The 8974-nt window shown below is 51.9% G+C and overlaps 1 long non-coding RNA gene across 4 annotated transcripts; it reads left to right on the forward strand.

Moving 5' to 3' along the window:
- The first annotated feature begins 1337 nt into the window (after nucleotides 1-1337).
- Nucleotides 1338-8430, forward strand: LOC115307175. Of its 4 annotated transcripts, none has more exons than XR_003915588.1 (5): nucleotides 1338-1769; nucleotides 1894-2159; nucleotides 2731-2855; nucleotides 3178-3307; nucleotides 5720-5958. It is a non-coding gene; the product is annotated as an uncharacterized LOC115307175 (long non-coding RNA). The 4 variants fall into 4 exon arrangements; XR_003915587.1 differs by lacking the exon at nucleotides 5720-5958 and adding an exon at nucleotides 8324-8430 and having other exon boundaries at nucleotides 1339-1769; XR_003915590.1 differs by lacking the exon at nucleotides 5720-5958 and having other exon boundaries at nucleotides 1338-1773; nucleotides 3178-3398.
- Nucleotides 8431-8974: the final 544 nt, after the last annotated feature.

Raw genomic sequence — 8974 nt, forward strand, 5'->3', positions numbered from 1 at the left:
GTGAGTGTTGAGATGTAACAAGAGCTAATCCTTTTTGCAGTGGGATGTAGCCTGGAAACTGCACAGAGCTGAGCCAAGGGATTTAAAGGGACCTGTAAGGAATTGGCTATAGAACAGGACTTGCCTAGGCCATGAGAAAATCTGAGATAGGGAAGCTACAGTGTCTTTGTGCCTGCTAGTTGGCTGGTAAACAGGCTGTTGTGATTAGCAAAACAAAGGCAACTGAGAGCCACCTGTGTCAACATAAGAAAGGACTAAGCGGGGGAATCAACATTTAAGCCAGAGCCAATAATGAGCTTAGCTTTTGCAATATGTATGAGCTAATTATAAAGCATATATTAAGCTGTTAGCAATGATCAATAAACGAAGGTTGCTGATTCTCATATTGAGTGTGACTTTCTTCCCTCCTCGTGACAGGGACCAACCAAGGGAGGTGAAGAAAGAAGGAAGAAGGGAAGTGAGGCAGCAGTCAAGCAGCACCAATTGCCTGTGTAAGCAGGTGAGTTATCTTGAAATTCCTAAGGCAGGCACTGAGGACTTTGAGGGCTCCAGACAGAGCAGAGCTGCAAAGGCCCTCGGTGAAGCCCCTTGGAAACCTTCTAAGGGTAGGTGTGTATGGTAGTAAGTGTTGGAAAATGCCCTGAATGTGGAACAGGAATGTAGAGAACAAAAATGAATCCTCCTGTCATGCTGCCATATCAGGTGCAGTGGAGATAGCTCTGTGTGCCCTTTGGGAGCTGATTGCCAGGACACCAGACGGGCTGGAATGATTCAAGAGCATAGGAATAAAAGGTTGCCTGGCTTCTAAACCTCACCAGCTGTATCTTAGAGGCTTCTTTGAAGAGCTGTTTTCAGGCAGCAGAATTGGCCCTGCAGGAGGGACTCTGTGCCTGCTCTCCCGTGGCTCCAAGGGATCTCTGGCCCTTCACGCCGGCACTGAGATTTTCTCGGGAAGGGCCTCAGATCCCCGGACCAGTCTGGGACACAGGCAAGATCCCCCTGCATTTTGGGACCAAATTGGGCCCCCTGGAGGGACAGTGCTGTTGGTGCCCCCCGGGTTGGGGCACCCCGAGGACTCCAGCGCGCACCGAAAGGATTATTCGGGGAGATCCTCGGGGTGCCCGGCCCTGGGGAGCTCAAAGCAAGGTCCCTGCAGTGGATTCAGGCATTGCTGAGAGTATCCCAGGTGTAGCTGTCCATGCTAGACATGGAGCTCTCTAATGGCCTGTAATTGGGTTGTAAAAGTGGTGCTCCAACTGCAAAGGAAGTGTGGGATTGGGGTTAAGAAATGAGCAGTGATGGTCCAATTGGCTTTTTTCCCTTGAATGTAATGGTAAGAGCTGCAGGAGTGCCAGGTGTGTGTTCCATTTCCCAGCATTTGGTTTGCACGTGTCCTGGTCAGACACAGGTCCAACTTCCTCAGTCCTTAACACAAGAGAAGGAGAATTAAGGACTGGCAGTGTTCAGGTGATTGGTGTGACAGGGGTTGAACTGGGAAAACATTGGGGAATTCCTCAGTTTGTCTCTTTGCCAAACTCAGCCAAACCTGTGCTAGGAAGAGATTGAGTGGAGAAGTTGAGGCAGAAATGAAATGGAAAACTGGGGATATTGAAACAGTAATTGCTGGAACTAAATGTGTCAAAGCAGCAGCTCTTGTTGTGCAGGGAATAACTCCTGTCAGCAGCAAGGTCCCGACTGAAGTGGCAGCTGCAGTTGTTCCTGTGGTGTGGGCCAGTGGAGTTCCAGGAGAGTGGAAGAGGGCAGAACCTGTAGGTATTACCCCTGATGTGGGATCTCTATGGGTAAGGCAAAGCCAGTATCCTTTAAAATCAGAATTCCAGCTTGGATTGGTTGCAGTAACAGCTAAATTGGCTCATCCTGGTTTGCTTGTAGGATGTGAATGCAAGAACCTGCCAAGAAAAGCAATGGCCAAGATGATTGATGAGTGCAGGACCTGAGAGATCCACCTTGAATGACAATCTCGAGGAGTTTCCAGTATTGGATTTAAAAGATGGCCTTTGCTGCATCTCCTTGAGCAAGGAAAGCCAAAAAACCTTTGCTTTTGAAGGAGAAAATCTGGAAAGCAGGAAAGGAAGAAAAGAAGCCACCTGACTCCTCCCTGAGCCCCAGACAGCACATGAACTGCCTTCCTGGGAATGGTAGGACAGGGTGGACTCTGGATTGCTCCCTCTGGATGTGTGGGAAGACTGTTATACCAGCTTTTAAGAACAGCCTGTAAGCATTTGCTGCCTTGGCTAGATGGTGCAAGGGCAGCCTTTAAGCAGCTAAAGCATTCCCTGAGGAGAACTCTGGGTCTGCCAGATCTCTCAAAACTGTTGGAAGCATCTTTGGTGGGGAGGGCAAACAAAGGACAAGGTGTGCAGTGCCCCCCCTGACAAGGGACTTTGAGTTAATGGGATCCCTGCAAATGAACTTTGTGGGCTGTTCATCCTGTAGGCAGGTGATAGTCCCAGCTACAGTGATGGGGAAAAATGGGTAAAAGAGAGCCCCAAAAGCTGGAAATCCTCCTGGAGGCTCTTAGCAAAGAGAGTTTCCTGAGTTGCCCCTGAAAGAAGGATAGTGACAGCTTTTGAGTGCTGGTAGATGCTTTTAATAGATAACCTTGAGTGTGTCCTTGTTGCACCAGTAGGCCTTGTCCAAGTCCCCATATTCCAGGAGATATACCTATTGAAGTTTAAAATGATGTCCATAATCCTTTGTTGGCTTGAGGCTCTCCCCTCAGGAACTGCAGGAACTCCTGGTGCCGCCTGGGCCGATGGATTGGACGCCCCAGCCCCTCCGTTCCTGCCCAGCCACTGGGGCCGTGTCCAGTGGTGGCACTGCCAGCCCTGCAGGTGAAGTGGGAAGGGCCTTTCCAGGTCTTGTGGGTCACATCTATAGCACCTAAAGTTTTCAGAAAGAGGATGTTGAGTCTCTTCTTCTTGAGTTCAGAAAGCTCCTTTTGGTTGGTGAGCAGAACAAAGTGGATCCTTCAGAGTTCCCATCCGTGTTTGTGTCTCAGCCTGTGTTATGATTCAGGACTGTAGCTGTTGTTGTCACTGAGGAGTCAAACTCTGCTTTAAATCATGAGACACTGGCCTAATGGCCAAGTGTTAAGAAAAAAGTGGGAATGATATGTGAGTGTTGAGATGTAACAAGAGCTAATCCTTTTTGCAGTGGGATGTAGCCTGGAAACTGCACCGAGCTGAGCCAAGGGACTTAAAGGGACCACCCAAGGGAGGTGAAGAAAGAAGGAAGAAGGGAAGTGAGGCAGCAGCCAAGCAGCACCAAGTGCCTGTGTAAGCAGGTGAGTTCTCTTGAAATTCCTAAGGCAGGCACTGAGGACTTTGAGGGCTCCAGACAGAGCAGAGCTGTGAAGGCCCTCGGTGAAGCCCCTTGGAAACCTTCTAAGGGTAGGTGTGTATGGTAGTAAGTGCTGGAAAATGTCCTGAAGGTGGAACAGGAATGCAGGGAAGGAAAATGAACCCTCGTGTAATGCTGACCCCTCCCATCAGCTGCAGTGGAGATACCTGTGTGTGCCCTTTGGGAGCTGATTGCCAGGACACCCGGTGGGTTGGGATCATGGCAGGGTGTTGTAAGCAAGGAATACCTGACTTCTAAACCTCACCAGCTGAATCTTAGAGGCTTCTTTGAAGAGCTGAGTTCAGGCAGCAGAATTGGCCCTGCAGGAGGGACTCTGTGCCTGCTCTCCCGTGGCTCCAAGGGATCTCTGGCCCTTCACGCCGGCACCGAGATTTTCTCGGGAAGGGCCTCAGATCCCCGGACCAGTCTGGGACACAGGCAAGATCCCCCTGCATTTTGGGACCAAATTGGGCCCCCCTGGAGGGACAGTGCTGTTGGTGCCCCCCGGGTTAGGGCACCCCAAGGACTCCAGCGCGCACCGAAAAGATTATTCGGGGAGATCCTTGGTGTGCCCGACCCTGGGGAGCTCAAAGCAAAGGAAGTGTGGGATTGGGATTAAGAAACGAGCAGTGATGGTCCAATTGGCTGTTTTCTCTTGAATGTAATGGTAAGAGCTGCAGGAGTGCCAGGTGTGTGTTCCAGTCCCCAGCATTTGGTTTGCACATGTCCTGGTCAGACACAGGTCCAACTTCCTCAGTCCTTAACACAAGAGAAGGAGAATTAAGGACTGGCAGTGTTAAGGTGACTGGTGTGACAGGGGTTAAACTGGGAAAAACAAACTGGGGAATTGCTCAGTTTCCCTATTTGCCAAACTCAGCCAAACCTGTGCTAGGAAGAGATGGCCTGGAGTCTCTGATCTCCTGAGTAGTTCTTCTGCATGATCTGGGAGCCTCTGGGATTAGACTGGACTGGGCAGACAGGGAGCAGTTTGTCCTGTGGAGTTGGGCTGGGTTTGTTCAGGATGCCTTGGGAGGCAGGGCTGGGGAGGCTCCTCTGTTGGCTGTAGTGGTGGAAGGTTGTAGCAGGAGGGATGGAGCCTTCGACCTCCTGCTCCCCCCGTGAGCCCCGACGGGCCCGTGCCCTTGGCAATGGAGGGCCCCCATTGCTGAGCCAGCGGTTCCGGGGGCCAGGAGGGATGGGATCAGGATGCCGAGCTCCACCCAGGGCCAGGGCTGCAAATGTTGTAACCATGGAGGGAACTGAAAGCAGAGTGAGATGGAGGCCAAGCTCCAGCAGAAGGATGGGTGAGAAAAGACCGTGGTCCTCAGGTGGAGCTTTGAATTCCCTGGAAAAATGGATCCTGTCAGACGGTTCAGGCCCTGGTGGGTGCTGGAGCAGAGGCCTCTAATTTATGGTCACCCTAAAAAGTTGCAAGGGCAGCAAGTTTTGACTGCAGGATGAGGTGGGAAACCAAGTGAAGTGGTCCAGAGAAAAGCTGAGCTTCAAACTGGTCCTGTGCCAGAGCAGCCTTGTGCAGTGCTTGTTGCTGTCCCTGAGTGTCCCATTGCAGTGGATATTTCCAAGGGCTGCCTTGTGCTGGGGAACACTGAGGGCAGTTCCCTTTCCCTGGGCACGTTTCCCCCCCTCGGGTGGCTCCACAGTCCCACCCTCTGCCCTGGGAGTGTGGCAGAACACCTGGACCCACTGTCCTTGTCAGAGAGGGGACAAGGGAGGGTTGGATGGGTGAGGGAATGGTTCAGGGAGTACAAGCACCATTAGAGTGAGTAGTGCAGCACGTGGAAAGAATGGGTGGGAGTTAATCCAGACAGAATTCAAGCACCTCCCCAACCTGTGATATTTTTAGGAACTCAGTGGTGCTGTGGTCCCCAGGAAGTGTTGCCCAGGACTAGGCAAGTGACTTGAGGCTTTGTCACCCCCAGAGCAAGGTGGAAGCCCAGCAGTTTATTGGTTTGTTTGGCTTTTGGTGACAAGAAGGTCCTCCTTTGGGACCAATCCTTGGCCTGTGCCATAAAGTCCCAGGGCAGAAGTGTGAGTTTGAGTGGGAAATGAGCAGCCAGGAGGGTTGGAAACAGCTCAGGGAGCAATTCAACAGGCTCTGGACCTGTGGCCAATATGAGCCAGAGAGGGGGAACTGAAGGTTCCTGCCAGTGCTAATGATGTCCCTTGGAGCCTCTGGCAGAAGTAGGGTAATGTAAGGGGGGAACTTTTGAATGAGATGATCAATGGAGCATAGAGGTGTGAGAAAGAAATCCTATTAGGATGTGAAACCGGCTCGAGTCTGGTACAATGTAACTTGATGGCACAAGCTGATTGTAAGGTCCATTGTGCTTTTCAGCAAGCCAGCCTGATATCCCCTGTTCTGAGAGCTGAGTTCTTCCTTGGTTCTGCTACATATTGCCAGATAGATACCTTTGCCCTTGAAACACAAGGGTAGAGGTCATACCCAGGGGTGAGAAAGATGATGGTGAGAGGAAGATGATGTGGGCAGGGGTCACTGGCCCCTTGCCCTCCCAGTAGGGCAGGCCCAGACTGTTGCCATCAGGCAATGCTCAGGCGGGGTTTGGCTGCCATTCAGGCCTCCCCTTACACTGCGTCCTGGCCCTACGGGGTGTAACGTGGAGCTGATAAAAAGGGGCTGTCAGGACTGCTGAGCTGAGCGATCCTCATCCTGCCACCCAGCCTGTGCTGCTCCGCGGGGACGCCCGCCAAGGGATGGGCACCGACCAGCTGCTGAGATCCTGACAGCCCTGCCTGTCTGGGGGGTGGGCAGAGTTTAGTGATGGGAAGCCACCGAGAAGGAAGACTTTAAATATCCTTTAGTGTTCCTTTAATACCTTTTATTTAGTATTCATAATATTTTCCCTTTAATTTCCCCTTTTACTAACCAAATAGCGTGTTAATAGTGATCCATAATATTGTGTTAAGATCCTTTTTGGTATCCCTTTGACTCCCTTTTTACTAGTTAATATTACACTGTATTGAATGCTGTTCTTAGTATTTGTTTTAATGCCACATGCTAAGGTAGTTCATTTGTATCCTTTTTTAACTTTTGATTCTCTTTGCTAAGTTTATTATTATTATTATTATTATTCTCACTGCAATAAAGATATTTTGTGTGTTTGAATGTTTGTGGCACTTGTCTTTATTCCGGGCATGTATCCCAACGAACTGTTCCAGGTAGGAAGGAAGTGCCCTCAGGATTTGGGAATAGGAAGTTACTGGAAGCCAGCCCAAGATAGACCCTGTTGGAGAAGTGGCTCTGAGTATGTTATTGGGCTTTAGTGGGAACAACAAATGATAAGAGGGCCTGAAATCCCCCTAAGGCCTTGGGTAAAAAGCTCCTCCAGGGTGCACAGGCCAGGCCATGCTCAGGAAGGCAGCACCATGGAATGGAGATGGTGGATCCAAGGCAGAGCCAGAGCAGGGGTCGGGGCAGGAGCGAGGCCTCGGGAGGGAGTTGCCAACGGCCCTGTGGTTGAAGCAGCAAGTGTAGATCCCCTGGACAGTGAGCACAAATCACTGGGGAAATGGGGAAAAGCCCCAAAGCAAGTGCTGGGAGAAGAGAGGGAGCATGCATGGCTCACTGCTGGGTCAGCCAAATCTATCAGTGGGAAGCACTTTTGGAAAGCAGGAGCATCTAACCTGTGCCAGAGTCACGACGGGGGGAGGCAAAAGTAGTCCATGTGCTGAGTGAGACACTGTACCTGTGGGAATTAAAGAGGAAGAACTAGGGCAGTGTCAGGTTTGTAGGGATTTGGGGTCAGTTGGCAGTGGTTTGGCTGCTTGGCTCTCAAGTGACACCCTCACGGAATTAGTGATTAAATGCAGACAAGGAAGATGGGAATATATTCCTGTGAATAAATGTTAGTGGAGGTAATGATATTCCCATGTTTTAGCTTGCTATCTTACAGAAACTCTGGATCCTGGCCATCCTCAGAGCCCTCGTGGTCCCTCTGGGCGATGCTGTTGGCCCGGGCAGTGCCCTGGAAAAGGTGCCTGGGTCGGGTGACTTGGTTTGATTTGGATGGAGATGGAAAAGCAGCTCCAAAACAGGCCCCCAGGACAAGGTGACCTGGGAAGCAAATGGCCCTTGCCCAGGGGTCAGTCTGACTTTGTGCCCGGGGGCACTCTGTGGAAGGGCCGGGGTCTGTCGGGCTCATTGTGTGGGCAGCTGTTGGTGCCCTCAGTGGGATTGGATGGATGTGATTCCAGGGGCTGGGAGCACTGTTGCCATGCAGTGCTGTAGTTTCCCTTACGGTGCTGGGTCCGGGGGGTCTCCCTGGCATCGTTGTCCCCCTGTGTGAGCGGTGCCAGTCCCAGCCACAGTGTCACAGCAGCAGGGCTGTCCCCTGGGCTCTGCCTGCTGGGCTGTTCTGGGTCAGTGCTGTCAAAAGAGCAAAGGGATCAGCTTGGGCAGGGGATGGCACAGTTGGGCATCATCCTCCGGAGGAGAATATTGGTCCAACTGTTGGGCAGTAATTTATGAACTGGGCTGAGTGCACATGCCACAGTGTGTATTGTAATACAAAGCAATAAGGCACAGAATGACTTAATGGGTACCAAAGAACTGATCTGGAGGACAGTATTCACACCCTGGATTGCAAAAATTAACTGGATTTTGTCTCCTGAATTGCTGCAGTGCCCCGACTGATCTCGTGCTGGAAAAATAACACACTTCAATGTAAGTAAACCAGGGATTTTTGTGTGTAAGTGCAAATGATTGCCCTGCAAATTTGAAATAAGACTTGACTTGATCACCAAATGCAAACAGGAAATATGGGGGTCAATTAGTGTCCTTTGGGCATCAGGTTAGAACAACTCACTGCTCCCCACTGGTGGGACATATTTACAGGATTCTCACCACCTGCTACAAAGTTTTTGAACACTTTAATCCATCCAGTAATCCCAGTAATTATTGTACTGACTTTATGAACAACAGAGTTGCTGTCTCTGGGATCAATGACAGGAAGGTGCTTCTCCCGTGTCTCTGCCCTGCCCAGGGATCAAAGGAGCAAAGGAAAGGATGAGAAGTTGGCTGAGAATTGAGCCCCGGGGCTTCTGGCCCTGAGGAGCAGGGTAAAAGGGCTGTGTGTGCTCAGGGGCCCTGGCTAAAGGCTGCAGGTGCAGTGGGTGTGTGCTGGGCCAAGGCAGCCAAGGTGTGTGCAGCTGTTCCGTGCCCTCCAGCCTTGGCCCCGCCGGGGCGCCTGCCCAGCGCTCCAGGGGTGGCCAACGGGGAGCTCACGGAACCTGCCCGTGCCCACGGCCCCACAGTGCCAGGCCTGGCCTAAAGCCGGCTTTGTTGGGCACAGCCTGGCCAGCGGGACCCCCTTGGAGCCGCCCCGCAGCCTCCCCTGGGGTGGAGGCACCCGCAGGAATTGTCCCGGTGCCGGAGCCTGCGGGATCGGCTGCCCCGGGGCTGCCGTGTGGGCTGGGGGGGAGCGGAGGGGGCCGTGGGGGAGGCATTTCTGCTGAGCCACAGTTCTGTCTCTGGGGCACTCAGGATGGGATGCCTTGCTCCTTTCCTGTTGTATCCCCTAAATCTGTATCCCAGGTGTTGGATTGGGTTTGTTTAAGCTGTTCCTATTATTCC

The sequence above is a fragment of the Manacus vitellinus genome, unplaced genomic scaffold (genome assembly GCF_001715985.3).
Source record: "Manacus vitellinus isolate BGI_N305 unplaced genomic scaffold, ASM171598v3 ctg7180002431920_pilon, whole genome shotgun sequence".
NCBI lineage: Eukaryota > Metazoa > Chordata > Aves > Passeriformes > Pipridae > Manacus > Manacus vitellinus.